The 15,338-nt window shown below is 43.5% G+C and overlaps 1 protein-coding gene and 1 long non-coding RNA gene across 2 annotated transcripts in view; both read left to right on the top strand.

The window, feature by feature from the left end:
- Positions 1-1,909, top strand: part of LARGE1 (LARGE xylosyl- and glucuronyltransferase 1) — a 282,931-nt gene extending 281,022 nt beyond the window's left edge. The window contains exon 17 of the transcript XR_014951769.1: positions 1,462-1,909. The gene's annotated coding sequence lies outside the window, so the exon portion shown is untranslated. The remainder of the gene's footprint in view (positions 1-1,461) is intronic.
- A 668-nt stretch (positions 1,910-2,577) lies between these two features.
- On the top strand, positions 2,578-4,864 carry LOC146763410 (uncharacterized). The gene is made up of 3 exons (XR_014951770.1): positions 2,578-2,667; positions 2,778-2,859; positions 4,726-4,864. It is a non-coding gene; the product is annotated as an uncharacterized LOC146763410 (long non-coding RNA).
- The last annotated feature ends 10,474 nt before the right edge of the window (positions 4,865-15,338 follow it).

Genomic DNA, 15,338 nt, shown 5'->3' with positions numbered 1-15,338 from the left:
TGTGTTTTAGTTTATTTTTCACATACTAATTTTGTCCAAAGTTTTCTGTCTACTACATCCATAGACCTTCCAGGAAAATACTGTTTTGAGAGGAAGAGAGTAATTGTAAATAGTCCTGTGGGGCTCGAATTAGCAGCACTATGAGGGTTAGTAATCTACTCAAGGCAGGAATTTTAGCACAGGTTTTCACTCTATTTAATGCAGGGTTCAATTTCAGGATCCTTCTTCAGCCAGCCCATTCTTGCTATTTCCACTTTTTCTCCATGATCCCATCTGCTGCAGTCCTACATCCATGTTTAGATCCACCTTAGGTTGGTGTTGACAGGCATTTTAAAGACAATATAGACAACTTCCACAGTGCTGAGATCTGATTATAACTGTTACATAGAGAAAAGACACCTCTCCATTACCGGCTCCCTTAAACTATCACGAACGTGTTAAATTTAAAAAAAAAAAAAATAGTACTTAGGCCTCTAATGCCATTAATGCAAAAACAAAACTTAATCCATTTCTCCTCCCTAGGGTACTGAAACCTGATGAGAGGTAGCACCAAAGTGATCTGAATACCAAATGAATCTCACAATGCCAGAATCCTTAGTTCTTAGGTGCCCAGCTGGAACCATTCAGGCCCTGATTCAGCCCATGCAACTTGGCAGCTGTTTTGAGACCCATGGTGTGGGAACTGGTCATAGAGTCATGGAGTCATTTAGGTTGGAAGAGACATCTATAATCAAGTCCAGCCATAAACCTAACACTGCCAAGTCTACCAATCTATGTCCTTAAGTGCCACATCTACTCCTCTTTTAAATACCTCCAGGGATGGTGACACTTCTGGGCAGCCTTTTCTGGTGATTGACATCCCTTTCAGTCCCCTTTGTTTTCTTTGAGAGTCAATGGAGTGAGAAGGACTTCAAAAGAGGGCATTTCAGCCCACTTCAGCCCCACATCACCCCTTGCTCTTTGAGTAGCAGGAAAGGTTACAGTGCTGGTGGTGAGCATCAGTTTTAGAGTTGCCACCTACTCATTTAAGATTGCAGGTGTCAAAATCCCCTGGAAACTAAGCAGTAAGTGCTACAAGGCCTTATACTCAATATTGAGTATAATACTGACAAACTTGAGAACAACAATCCATGTGACAGAAAAGGTGTGGGTGGATCAGCCATGGGAGAGGAATGATTTGTGGACTCCAGAGACTCTGCTGCATGTGGTGACAGACAGCTTGTGCTAACAGCCAGGAAAGCACTCATTTTCAGCCCAAAACTTTGGGCTTCATAATGGTGGGTAAAATATTACCCCTGGAATTGGTGGTCGGGTTGTGCCAGGTTTGTGGCAGTGTGTCAGCAGCACATTTCCAACAGTGCAGGTAAGAAACTGTGAGAAAGGGGTAAAATCCCCCAACAATGGCTTTTCACGTGTGTTCTTCTTAAGATTGAAACCTCATTCTTTTCTCTCATGGCCAAGGTGATTCTACATTTTCCAGGGAAAAACTGGAGTGCCATGACCTTTAGGGTGAGCGATGCATGAAACAAGGCTTGTGGCACTGAAGATTCTGACTCTCCAACTCAGCACCTGGCTGGCTGTCCTTGTGCTTAGACTCTTCTGTTTCTCTCCCCAGCTTCAGGAAAGATTTCTAAATAATGTTTCAGGAAAGAAAAGAAAAATGTGTCTTCTTTCCTTATGCTGTCCCATCTCCAAGCACCTCCCCCTCCAGACTGAGGCAATTTACATTTAACACAAACCACTTAATTTACACATATACTTCAGTCCATGTGTAAGTTTTCTAGGTGACAATTTTATTGGGGAAAATGCTGTTTAGATTGTGTGTGCAAAGTAAATGGCTTGTAAATATATATAAAAAAAAAAGGTTAATTTTCAGTTGTGCAATAAAATTGTGAAATAATCCTCTCAATTCCTTTCCAGCGTCTGACTTGACATGTGCTGACTTTAAGAGCATACCATTGTTTCTTCAGATGGAAACAAAAAGAAAAAAAAAGGTCATGAGCTGTTTTGTTTTCAACTTTAAGCTTTTCATTACTTTTTAATTTTTGCATTGTCATTCCTTTTACATTGGTTTATTCCTCCAACCCTGGTTCAATCAGACACATTAATACAAGGCTGTTCCCACTGAAGACAGGTGAGTCATCCTCTGCTCAGAGTTAATCATGTTTTTCTGCTTTACTTGACCTTGACCTTCTTCCTGCTGTTGTCTCCTTGTAACCAAAGCCAAAACTTTGGCAAATGGGGCAGTTTATTTGGTTTCTGTGTAAGTATGACAACAAGCAGATGGATACTCTGCGATGGATGACAACTCCCCACCAGCATGGCAGCAAATCTAACAGGTTAGTATTGTAAAGGCTTTATGTGCTGTGTGGCAGCATGGATTTTACATTATATAGGAGCCCTTCTCTTGGTAATGGAAAAAAAACTAACCAAAAACCAGAAGCCTTCACTTTTCTGTTACTTAACCCTTGCTGATGGGTTTTTCAGGTGCTCAGAGCTGCAATTGCCCCTCCCCTAATGTAGCTGACAGCTGGTGTATCCTTAAGCACTAATAAGCAGAACCATGGGGCTCTTTCCCTTCCTGCTTCCTTTCTACTTGGTGGCCTACAGCCTCTCTGCAGACATTCATTATCAAGAAAGGAGACTGGGGCAAGAATGGGCAGAAAGGTCAGCTGTATAATTCTTTGTTTTGGACTTCTTTTAAACCAGAATTCAAAGTAGATTCAACTATAAAAGTGTGTTTGCTGGGGATGACAACACAGAATTTACATTCATAGGGACAACATAAATAATTGGATGTCCCTGGATGCAGGACACGGAGCCTCTCAAAGACTGGATAGAATATGAAGAAAAATCACTGTAAGTGGGAAAGCTAGCTGAATTGTTTGGGTGTTTTTGGACAATTGCAGACTGAAATAAGGGGTTTTTTTTGTAGTACATGGATAGGCTGCAAGTCCAACAGGAGTTAGTAAAAGAGGGCTTTGGATTCATTATGAGAAACACAAATACTTATAAAAAACATACGTACATGTAAGTGGGTGGGAAAAGAATTGACAGAAAAGGAAGATGAAGCACTGGAAATGTACAAATGGGAGTTTTCTAACCTCAACTCCACAATCATTGCAGAGAAAAAGAGAACCTGCAGGTGTAACTGCCTTAAATTCCCTGACTTTGGAGCAAGGCAAAGCTGGATTGCACTGGGAAATGAATGATTGAGCAGGTGCAGGAAGTGAATGGCATTAACTGTGTAAATAGCAGCCACTTTTCAATAATCAGGCTCCCAGAAGGGATCCTCTGCCTATGCCATTTCCATATTACCCACAACCCTTCCAATCCATCCACCCCTAACAAATCAGAAATAAAGAACAGTGCTTCCTTTAGGATTTATGTTGGTTATTAATACTCCAGGACAGGTGCAGTAGGGCAGATTACAGTGTGTTCAGCCTAGACTCAAAAGTTGCATTTCATCAGAAGGGGGAATTTGAGTTCCCAAGACTGAAGTAGTGATGGGGCATTCTGTGCCAACTCTCCTCTAGGCTCTCTCTCTTTGTCTATATGATTTCTGGTGGTCTTTGTGTAACTACATCTTCAAGCTGTTTTAAAAGAGGAGTTAGCTGGCGACTGGGAGGAACAGACAGATGTGGGATGTGTGTGTGTGTACTTGCTGCCTCAGGGTCTGTTACACTGCTCAAGAGCCAGGTGTGAGGCTGGAGATGTTGATGAGAATTCTGCCACACACTTAGCCATTCAAGTGGCATGAAAGAGGGCTATATATCTCCCTAATTTGCCACTTGAGTTTCCATCTCAGGTTTCCACAGACCAAATCTGATTACAGTTCGTTCATTTGCCTGCCACACAGCAGCACAGTCTGTGATTTCCCTCCTTTCTCCCCCTGCCCAAATTATACCTAAAGAATAACGTGCATGATGGCAGTATGAGTCACATGCTCTACCTTGACCTGTATGGTAAGGTACCCAGAGCCTGTGTGGAAAGTGAAAAGCAAAACTTCATTCACATGCCAAAATGTAGATTTCATAACCCAGATGCTGGGATGCCCTAAAAACTTGGTAATTTTGTGTTGCAGCATAAATGAAAGCATAGCTTATTCACAGCAAAGCTGTAAAGGGGGTGTCACTTGTACAAACCCAACTACTGGGTATCAGCTGGTTACTGAATAGTCTTTGTATACCAGGAGAAAAATAATATTTTGCTGACATTAACCCCCCAGTCTGGCTCCAGAGCTGGCAGTTTCAGGTGGTAAATGGCAACAACCCCTCAGAGTTCTTGTTCCAAGCTTTTGCTGATACAGCTTCAGTTATGCTGGTTTCTGATTTTGAAGGTTAATTTTGCAATTATAACTGCTGTACACATTTTGCTAAACAAAAGCCACTGTTCTGAAGTGGCCACCAGAGAGAAGATTGAACAACTCTAATGGGTTCAATTCATCCTCTGCTTCAGGGCATAACAATATTTCTTAGAAGCAATTGTTCCTCTTTCCTGAACTGCATAGGCAAGTGAGAATTCATATACAGTTGCCTTTGCTTTATCATGCCCTTGGATTTGTCTTGCACTGGTGAATTCCCAGGTATTTCTTGCTGAGAAGAGCTCTTTTGTGTTGTTTTCAGCGAGCAGCCCACCTGTTAGGACCCTGTTAGTCCCATCACTGCTCCTAGAGAGGCCCAAATCCTTGTCCTTTCTTCACCTGGTTACTCTTTCTCGTTTCAGGGGAGCACATGTGCATGCCCACACATCTGCTCATTTCCTTCTCAGCTTGGGCAGTGTTTGCAAGAAGTGGGAAGCCTTTACTTTGGTTTGTGGTGAAGAAATTGGGACATCTGTACTACTGCTATATCTTCCTGATGTGCTGGTTTGTAGTAATCTGGGGGAAGTTTGTCAAGTCGGGGTCGTCCATCAGGATTGCCTGGACAAACCATAAGGGAATCTTAAAGGAACAAACCAACATCAAGGCACTCACAGGCAAACCACTGATTGAGACTGCATAGATGTGTGTCTGTCAGTCCTCAAAGGATCAGCTAAAGGGAACATAGATGAGATGCTCCCCTAACACAAATCAGTCAGCTCAGTTCCAAAATAACAGTTATAAGAGTGTATAAGCATCACACTCAGAGGGCTGCCACAGTGCTCCATCACACAGCAGAGACAGCTTTCAAGGACCAGAAATGTCACTTTGTACTGACAGCATTTATTTATTCATCTATTAAGATTTTTTGAACCTAACACTGCCTATTTGCAAGCCTTAAGTAACATTCTTCCTTGGAGCTCATTTCTTCTTTTAGTGATGCTGTCTTCAGCCTTTCTCCACTTCTCTTTGTGTTTTCCCATTATGCAGTGGCTGCTCAGGTGGTGAGGCAGTGTGCTCTCATATGGGTAAACTGCAAGCCTACAAACCACAGGACATTTCAAGCTGGGGTCACCTGCCATGGCAGATTCCTCCTTGCTCTGGGTGCTGCTGCACTCACAGAGGTGGTTTTTGCACAATGTCCCTCTGAGGTGCTGTTGGCTGGGAGAGAGTGTGGGAAACCTTGGGTTATTTCAGTGAGGCTCCGTGGTTTCCCTGGGATTAATAATCCAGGAAAAGAGAGAGCAGCAGCACAAACCTGTGTCACTGTGTTTCCTTCCAATGAACCCATTAACACGGCAGCATGATGCTTCTTTCTCCAGCACAGATGGGGGGTTTGGTACCATACATTGAAGCAGTTCATGGATCAGAACTTTTCTGTCTGGGAATTGCCTTGCTGTAAGAACATCTGTCTATGTGTGGTCTGGCTTAATTTCATTGTATTCCCCTTGCAGTGAGGAAGATTTTAGAGACAGTCCACCTGTTCTGTTTATTGCAGCTGAGCATGAGGCATAGGATTTTAACTTCAAACATCTTTTAAAATAACAAGATGCTTAATTTTCAGCTGGAGCCCTTAAAAGTCCTTCTGCTGCAGCTACTCCCCTCAGCTACAACACAACACAGCAGAGACCCAGTAGTTTGTCTGCCCTTTCCCAGCACACTGAGGAGCTGTCACAGCTCTGACCCTGAGCTGGATGAGTGCTTTCTTCACATCTCTGGTTGTCAGGAAAGGCAGGAACTGGGAGCTGGAGGCCCCTTTCAGCTCAGTGTCTCAAGTTTTGTGGTTATTTATCACACCTGAATCTTCATGAAATATCTGTTTCATGAGAAACAGATTTAAATTGGATGGTTCATTGGTTTGATTAAGAAAAGTGATTAGTATGGCAGGGAAACTATGTTGGTCAAAGAATTTTAACCCAGCTGTTGTGTGGAAAAAAATTGAATGGAATTCTACTGCAGATTCCAGCAGTCAATGCAGTTTGCTTTACAAACTGTTGCAAAGCTGAAGGCAGAGGAACTGGAGCATTTGGTTATTGACAGGGAAAATATTTCAGCCTGTCACATCTCTGCTTGACTTTGACTGGAAGAGAGATGTGCAGGGCTGTGTATGTTCATGTGTTGTGACAAGATGAGACATGCATGACTGGGTCTCCTTTTGGGGAAGAGATGCCATGCCAAATTTTCCAAGAAGCAGTGGTCTGCTGACTGCCAAGATGGAGGTATTGTGGAGGGGGATTTTGTAGGTACTTTCGTTCCTGTACCTATCCCAACTGCAGAGTTCAGGAGATGGGATCGAGACGAGAAGCAAGTGTTGAAACCCTGTGCTAAAGGCTGTCATATTGTGTGTCCTCTGAACATTCATCTTTGTATAAAGTCCTTGATGTAGGAAAGAGGGCTTAGCCCATTTTAGGGTTATGTGAAGCAAATTGAGGTTGTGGTTGCAAACTGTGAGGGTGGTGAGACACTGGAACAGGCTGCACAGAGAAGCTGTGAATGCTCCACCACTAGAAGTGTTCAGGGCCAGTGTGGAGGGAGCTTTGAGCAACCTGATCTAGTAGAAGGTGTCCCAAACCATGGCAGGGGGTTTGAACTAGATATAAACACCTTTTAAGCTCCTTTCCAACCTAAAAAATTATTTGATTCATTTAAACTCATCCAACCCATAGAGAAATTCCTGCGGCTCTCACCCATCACTGCCGTACTCTGCCCAAGCACCTTCCTGAATCACTTCTCTGTTGGCACCTCAGTCCCAACTCCTTCTGGGAGTCCAGCAAGCCCAGGCACTCCCCTGCTCTTTCAAGTGTTCTCCCTGCACACCAGCTCTCCTGCCCTTATCTCTCTTAGCTGTGCTTTATTCCTACCACTACATAAAGTAGTCCATATTGCCATGACCTGAAGCAATATTTTATTATGTAATGTCTGAAAACCCTTGCAATGATACAAAACTTGACTGCTTTACTTTGAGGGACAGCTGACAGGAGAGGCAATAGCCTGAAAGAATGACCATGACTGTAGCTTCTAGGTAAGAGAGCTCACACCCACCTCTTCTGTGTCATGTTAGTTGGGACTGCAGTTCTGCTTGGCACCTTTCTGGAAGGCATTAAGGGTGTCAAGCTGCACAGCCCAGTGTCAGGGGCTCAACCAAGCATACTTTAAAGTAGAGAAATCATTCTGCACCAAACTGCTTATCATTTACCTGCCTCACAGCTGAAAGGCAGCGGATAACAGCTCAGACCATTGTGCATAGCAAGTGATTCAGGAAAGCCAATTGCACAGCAGTGAGGCTGATGAAAAATAAAAAGGTTTTGTATTGAATTGGCCAGACGTGCACTTTCAGGTCCCTGTTTCTCCATGCCATGGCACATGGAGCTGCTCAGGGCTCCATCAGAGCAAGCACAATCACTGCTACAGTGCCACAGGTCTACAAAGGGGAAATATCCTATTTAATCCACACTTTTCAGACAGTGTTGGGACGCCGGCTGGCAGACAGGGCCACCCTGTTTGCGGTTGGAGTGGTGTGTGCGTGGGCTGGCATTGCCCTCTGCTGGCTGCTGCCCGAGTGGGTGGCGATTGGCATGCGGGGAGACTTTGCCTTCAGTCTCTGCTTCCCTCTCTATGACACATGGGTTAACAGCTGTTGTGCTTTCCTGCGCTTCAGGAGGCAGCTGGGCAGGCTGCAGCTTCACCTCCTTGTATACAGCACCTTTTCCCACTTACTTTGCTCCTGTGTTGCCTTGTCTTCCTCTTCTCTCTCTCAATACAAAAGTTATTGTCCCTCTGTGTAAGAATCATCATTGGTACCATGATAGAAACTGTGTGGAAATGCTAGCAAGTGTTTTTAATAAGTCATCTAGAAAATTTTAAGCATTGCAGTGTAAAATGCTGGATGAATAGGGCAGGAGCCCTTTGGAGGGAAAGAATCAGAAAGCTGAAACTTACTTACAGTGTACTGATTAATTAATTTTTTCTGTACTTGCCTAAGTTCCTGGGACACTCCCTGATGGGCACAGACTCATTACCCTTAGAGGCATCACATTAAATAAGAACAAAGCTCACATCCCCAACAACCCTAAGAGTATTTAGTGCTTTTTTCCATATTATATTTCAGGCATTACATTTTGCTGTTTCTGCACTACTTTCAGCCTAGCTTGCATTCCCTGATTCCCTGTGTGACAGGGATGCCTGGAGATGGGAGATTCCTCTCATGCTGAGCAAGGATGAGCAGTGTTATTTTGCACTTGTAAATATGTTTGGCAACAGAAATATAGATGGTAAATTGTGTAGAACTCACGAAGCTGCTGATCTGAAACTTTACTCTGAAGGGTCATTAGTAGAGTGATTCTAATCTAGTCTGAAAACAGCTGTTCCTTGGGGAACAGAAAATAATGCTCTTAGGGAAATCATGGGTATGATGAGGGTTTTTTTGTTTTATCTGGAACTTTATTTGCCTGTTTTACTTTTGGGGTTGGTTTTTGTTTTCAGCGGAGAACACAGTTTCATCTGAGTCACACTTCAGTGCACACTTCTGATATGCATTGCTGTGTGCAGTCTGTGAGTGAGAGGCAGAAAGAGGGAAAACAAGTTATGGTTAATTATAGCCACTGCTCTGCCACTAGAGACTCCTGGAAAGTATCAGTCACCTTCCTGAGTACCTCATAGCACTTACAACTGGTTTAACAACTCACACAAGGTGTAAGTCTGTATCAGGTAGTGAAATCTCTGAGGACTCACTGGAAACACTTGGAAGAGGGTCAGTAATATGTCAGACTGACATTATTGTTGGAGATAAGGTTAACCAAGAGACATCCTTAGCAAAGGATCCAAGGACTGAACATCTGTTCCTCTGGGAGTGTGGGTCTGCTTCATCTCGAATACCTGGTAGCTTGGAAAGCCCAGCCTGGAGCACGGGGGTGGCAAAATGAACTTCCAAGCTTTTGAGCTTGTGCAGGACAGTTCACAGGGCACAATGCTTCCTTCACTTCCCACTTACTCAGGCCAGAGAACAGAAGTTCTGATGTTAAGGCCTCTGGGGGTTGTGCCCACCATGGGGTGGCAGTCCCATATCTGTCACCTTTGGAAAGTTCTGTGCCAGGATAAGGAGGGTGTTTCTGGGATGAGGTAACTGGAGGAGTTTGTGCTGCTGCTTCTTGTGGTGGAGCAAAGGGAGAAGACTAAGTTTTGTCAGCCAAGTCCTTTGAGAGCCTGGAGCCTTTTTTTGTGGGAATAAGGAAGTACTTAGAAATGGGGTTCAGGATGTGCTGACCCAGGAAGACTTTGCAGAGCTTTGTCTCAGTTTCTTCTCTCTGAAAAAGAAAAGGCGATCAGGTTCAGTCCCTCTGCCTGTCAGTCTGTCTTATATATGTGGTGACATGCACAGGGACAGCACACCTCTCCAGATCTGGGTGTCCCAAACTGTTTATATAATTTACATCTTTTTTGGTTGGATTATCTGCAGACACCATAAAGCCACAGGTACTTTAAGCAGTGATTGCCCTATGTTTTACAGAGGTTACTGTGGAAATTATCTGGGAGAAACTGAGCCAACCAACCGGGATTTTCAACCAACCAAATGAGCTAATTCCAATCTCCACAGCCAGACCAAATAAAGCTGTATATAGCACAGCTGGGATAGCTTGTACAATTGACAGAAACTTTACTCATGATTGAAAGACAAGAGTTCTGCAGTGGGCTTGGCTGAAGGGCGTGTAAGACTGGGAATGTAAATATGCTTTGTGCTGCTCTCTAGTGACTTGCATGCCTGGAGTAAGTAAGCTGAGGTAAGACAGGCTGTGAATCTAAATTGCAGTTGTTGTTCCTGGATAATTCTGCAGGTGGCCCAGTGTAGTCAATGTTTTATCTCAGACCCAGTTTGATTTTTCTGCCTACACAAAAGTCAGTAGTCTTCTCAAAACAGGAATATTGAGTTCAGTTTAGTTCTGATTTTTTTTAACTGAGGTTTCTACTTCATTTTTCACAGTGGGCTCTCTATCCCTCTGTGCTGAGCATGCACATCATTTCAGGAGGACAAAGAAAAAGTTGTCTTAGGAAGGCATGTCCTTATGCTCCAAATGCTATAGTGAAATGTCACCTCTGGAAACATTGTAATTCAAGTTAGTGGCCTATATGGGAATAGTTGTGAGAATTTGATTTTCTTAAATCTGTCTTTGTGCCCATAATCTCAGATCCTGGCATTGCCCTTTCAAAATGCCAAATGTGACAGCTTGGATCATTAGCACACTTTGAATCCTCTTACTTGGGTCGTGCAAATATGACTCTTGTCCTTTAGACAGACACTTTCATGCTGTAGGGAGAACAGGGCAGGGAAGAGGGGATAATATTTAAAATACCATAGAACAATTCAGATCTCATGTACAGTGTTGTAACTCCAATGAAACCTAATAGACCTATCCCAAGCTTAATTGACATGAAAAATTTGCTCGGGTGTGAGAGGTTTATCACTAACCCATTTCTCTCTTTGAAATTTCATTTCCTCTGCAATATTTCTTATCAAGTTTTCTCACTACATGCCTGATTTTGAGTTGTATTTTTTCTCTAGGAGCCTAATTTTCCTCTGGGTAATTCCATACAGAAATCTTATTGAGGAGGAAGAGGAGGCAGAGCTCTGGGCAGCCTCCTTGTAGTTTGCACAGGCTGGCACAGAGTCATTTAGGCTGCACAGCTGCCAGGACTGCAGGTAGATGCTTCATTGAGCTCTGGTGTAATCACAAACCCTCTTGGCCTTTGCTACCTGTTGTTTGTTCCTCTCTTAGTTTGGATTTTCTTTCAGTTTCATGGAGCAGTTTGTAATCAAAGTTATGCTAATCTGTTGCCTCAGTTCTTGCCAGTAAATTGGTTTTAACTGAAAGTATTGGGCTGTGGGTGTGGAAGAGCATTCTGGGGCTCTTTGCAGAGATGACAGTAAGATAACAGAGTAATGATTAAAATGCATGTGAGGAAAAGAGAGAAGAAAAATTTTTTTTACAAAAAACTGGAAGTGTGTGTGAGGGAAAATCAGAGAGAAAAAGAAGGAAGGACAACCAGAAGGGATGAAAGGAGTAGAAGCAGAAATACAGAAATCAAGAAGCAGCAGTATGGGATGCCACAAACAAGGCAAAAGAAGTGATCTAATAGAAGGAAAAGCAACATAGGATGAGGTGGTAAAAAACAAATTCTAACAAAGTTGAATGCCAAAGTGCTACCAGTCATTATACATAACACTGAATAAATGTTGTGTTGCTTTCCATAGGGGTAACATACACTTTCCAGGATGGATACTTCTAGCATCATTTTTTGTCACACACCCTTAAATACTTCATTCTTTGTCTATAGAAAACTTTGGGGGTTGTGGCTATTTAGGTTTGGCCAGCTCTGCTCACATCCCCAGAGTGAGTCTGTCCCCTGGGTACGTACGTGATAGCTCGTATGTGTGTGTTTATTGATAGAGGGAGAGTGCCCTGCTGCTGCCACGTACTGTCCTGAAACCACTTGTGCTTGCAAAGTATCTTGTAATGCACTGCTCGAGCCCAGGGAGTTGTGGTGAAGAGTTTAAATCCAGATGGCAGCCAGTGATGAGGAGTGTTCCTCAGGGCTGCTTTGGGGCCAGTCCAGTTTAATACTTTCACTGATGATCCAGACAGGGGATCAAGTGTACTGTCAGTCTATTTGAAGAGGGCATTAGGTTGGATAAGAGTGCTGACCTGCTGGAGGGATCTAGACAGATTGGATTGATAGGACAAGGTTCATCAAGGTGAAGTGCCAGATCCTCCACTTAGGTCACAAAACCCCCATGCAGTGCTACAAGCTACAGAAAGAGTACCTGAAAAGCTCCCCAGCAGGCAAGGGCTGTGGGGTGCTGGTTGTCAGCAGCAGACAATGAGCCAGGTGTGCCCAGGTGGCCAAGAAGGTTGAAGACATGGTGGCCTGTGTCAGCAGTGATGTGGCCAGCAGGACCAGGGCAGTGATTGTCCCGCTCTACTCGGCACTGGTGGGGCTGCACCTCAACCCTGTGTCCAGTGCTGGGCCCCTCACTGCAGGGACACTGACGTGCTGGAGGGTGTCCAGAGAAGGGCAGTGCAAATGGTAAAGGGTCCAAAGCACAGACTGGGAGGAGCAGCTGAGGGAGCTGGGGGTGTTTAGTCTGAAAAAAGGACACTCAGGGGGGACCTGATCATTCTCCACAACTCCCTGAAAGGAGGCTGTATCCAGGTGCCAGCCATCTTCTTCTCCCAGGCAAGTAGTGACAGGACAAGGGGAAGCGGCCTCAAGTTACACTGGGGAAGTTCAAGCTTAAGAAAATTAGGAAAAGTTTTGCACTGAAACAGTGGTTAAACATTGCAACGTGTTTTCCAGGGAAGTGGTAGGGTCACCATCCCTGGAAGTGCTCAAAAAAACTAGTAGATGTGGCACTTCTCAGTATGGTTTAGTTGGCATGGTGGTATTCAGTCAAAGGTTGAACTTCATGATTTTGGAGGTTTTTCTGTCCTTAACAATTCTATGATTGAACATGCAAATAGAGAAGTCAAACTAAGATTTTAGCTATACCCTTAGTTTTGAAAATCTCCAGCTTTCTAATGCTTGAATTTGCAACCTTGATATTTTTAACATAGTCTTTTCTCTGTGGTTGTAAACAGTACTTTGTATTTCTGTGATGTGTTATGTCCAAGAATTTTATAGTGTTCTATAAACATTTTTTGTGATTAGTCTTGACAGTGGCCTTTTGAATTAAGTAACTATTACCATTTTTTCAGCTTTTGAAATGTATACATGTAGAGATCATACTTTACTGAGCATCAAACAGAACATTGGTAGATCAGAACAGAGAGTCTCTGAACTTCTACATCCTGACCTGTGTTTTTTTCTTCATCCAGACTTCTTTTTCAGCTGAAAAAATTCTTCTTAATATGACAGTGTTGCATTTGTGACTCTGCCTAAGGCCATCTCTCATCCACAGTAAGTCTGAACAGGATGTTCATTAACCAGTAGCATCTCCAGTTAGCCTGGAGTTCACTGCAAAGGGCCAGATAAATAATAGTTTATGAATAATAAAATGGTTTGGAAAAGTTTGGATAATGGAAGTGATGTCTTTTGTAAAAGCTATTTGAATTACTAATGACAGCATCATTAAATTCTTGTTAGCTGAGTTTAAATTTGATCTCCTTGAAATAGTTTCTTATGTGTCCATCAGTAAAGGTGTTCTGTGCATCATGTTGCCTTTTGATTGAGCAGTCCCTGCCTGTTGGTAAGCTAATTACTTATATTTTCATCCTGCCTGGTAAACAGATCTCCCCTTGTTCTTATCGCCATTCACGCCTCGCTTGTTTTCTTGTAGACTGCTTTATTTCTGTTGTCAAGCTATAAAGGCCTCTTGCTATAAAGGCAAGAAATAATATGCGTTAAAAACAAGTGCAGACTGAAACTTTATAGCCCTTTGGCTCTGTGCAGACAAAATACTTCATTAATTCAGAGCAAACAAGCCTTCATTCTGCCTGCGCTCACTCACCTTTTCACTCTGTTCCTCTCACTATGGCTTCACATCTCACTTTTACTGGTTCCAATTTCTGAAGAGGTATCTATAGTTTTTCCATCTCTAAGTGCCTTCACAGAGCTTTTTCAGACCACTTTCCCTGGCTGTCTCCCAGCAAAGATCTTTCTCCTCTCTAGACCCAGCCAGCTTGGTTGGGCGCCATCCCTGGGCAGTGTTTGAGGCCCTTTGAGGATCCAGTGGTGGCAGCAGCAGCACTGGGCTTCGTGTCCCGTGCTTTTGGCTAGCATGAATAATTGGGGTGTGTGTCACCTCAGCCTCCAACAGCAGCCCTGCACCACAGTTACAAACTGCTTTGCCCAAATTACTCCTCCCTCACACCTCCTCAGAACAGACCTTTCTTGACATCCTATCTCTTCCCTCCTCTTTGCATCCTCTATCATGTGAACTGGACTGATGGATAGGCTGATGGTGTAAAGCAGCCTTTGCTGAAATAAGGGGTACATTGAGGTGTAAAACCTGCTGTGAGGATCATATTTCTACTTATGAGCTTTGGAGTTCTGTCTTTTCCCTGCTCGATGATGAATGACAGGAGGAGGCAATAGGAGGAGTGGGAAGCCCTGCTGCTTTCATTAGGGGGAGAATGCTTAGTGTGCAGTAAATTTCTCATATTTCCAGCTCATTCTGGAACACGTTTGCCAAGATTTAAGAGTTATAGGCCTATAAGTCAAATACCTTGCAAAATAGGTGTTATTATTCTCCCATTTTTCACCTGAGATTGTAAGTAGGCCTCCATATATCTTCGGGTCACTGCACAGCACAGATTTCTTCCATGTTCTATTCCTTATGTCAGTTAAATTCCAGCAGGGAGGTGATGTATTAATGTTATTCATCAAAATAATGACATCCAGAACCTGGTGATGGTGCTTCAACAGAAGTTGTGTAACAGATAAAGCCTGCCAGGAGGTCTCATCAGAACTTACTCTGTCTGTACCCCGCCTTTCCTAGAGGCAGCCCTACATCTGCTTCATCACAGCAGAGATCAGCATCTGTCAGGTGAGACACATGGCCCACACCCTGCCACTGGACTAGAAGAGTGTTGTAGGTCCCTTCCAAACTCTACTCTACTCTTCTGTTGTAAGGGTGGTTGGCCAGTGGAACAGATTGCTGAGACAGGTTGTAAAGTCTCTACCCTTTGAGATGTTCAAAACTCTATCAAGCATGGCCCTGAGAAACTTTTCTGCTCTGGTCTGGGCAGGAAGGCTGAACAAAACTGTCTGCAGAGGCACCTTCCAAACTCACTGTCTCTGCCATTCTGTGCCTCTGTGGGTCATACAGAGCTCTTGGGCTGGGGTCTGGCTGCAGATTTCTTCTATCAAGTGTGAAGCAACCTTAAAACTGATTTGATTTTCTTAGAAATGGGAGAGAGCAGTGTTGTCCTTCAACACAGAGTTCACTTGCTTTAGGTAGTTCTGGGTTTATAATGATAGATGAAAG

The sequence above is a fragment of the Lonchura striata genome, chromosome 1A, assembly GCF_050655825.1.
Source record: "Lonchura striata isolate lonStrDom1 chromosome 1A, ASM5065582v1, whole genome shotgun sequence".
Taxonomy (NCBI): Eukaryota; Metazoa; Chordata; class Aves; order Passeriformes; family Estrildidae; genus Lonchura; species Lonchura striata.
This window is presented reverse-complemented; position numbering and strand designations above follow the sequence as displayed.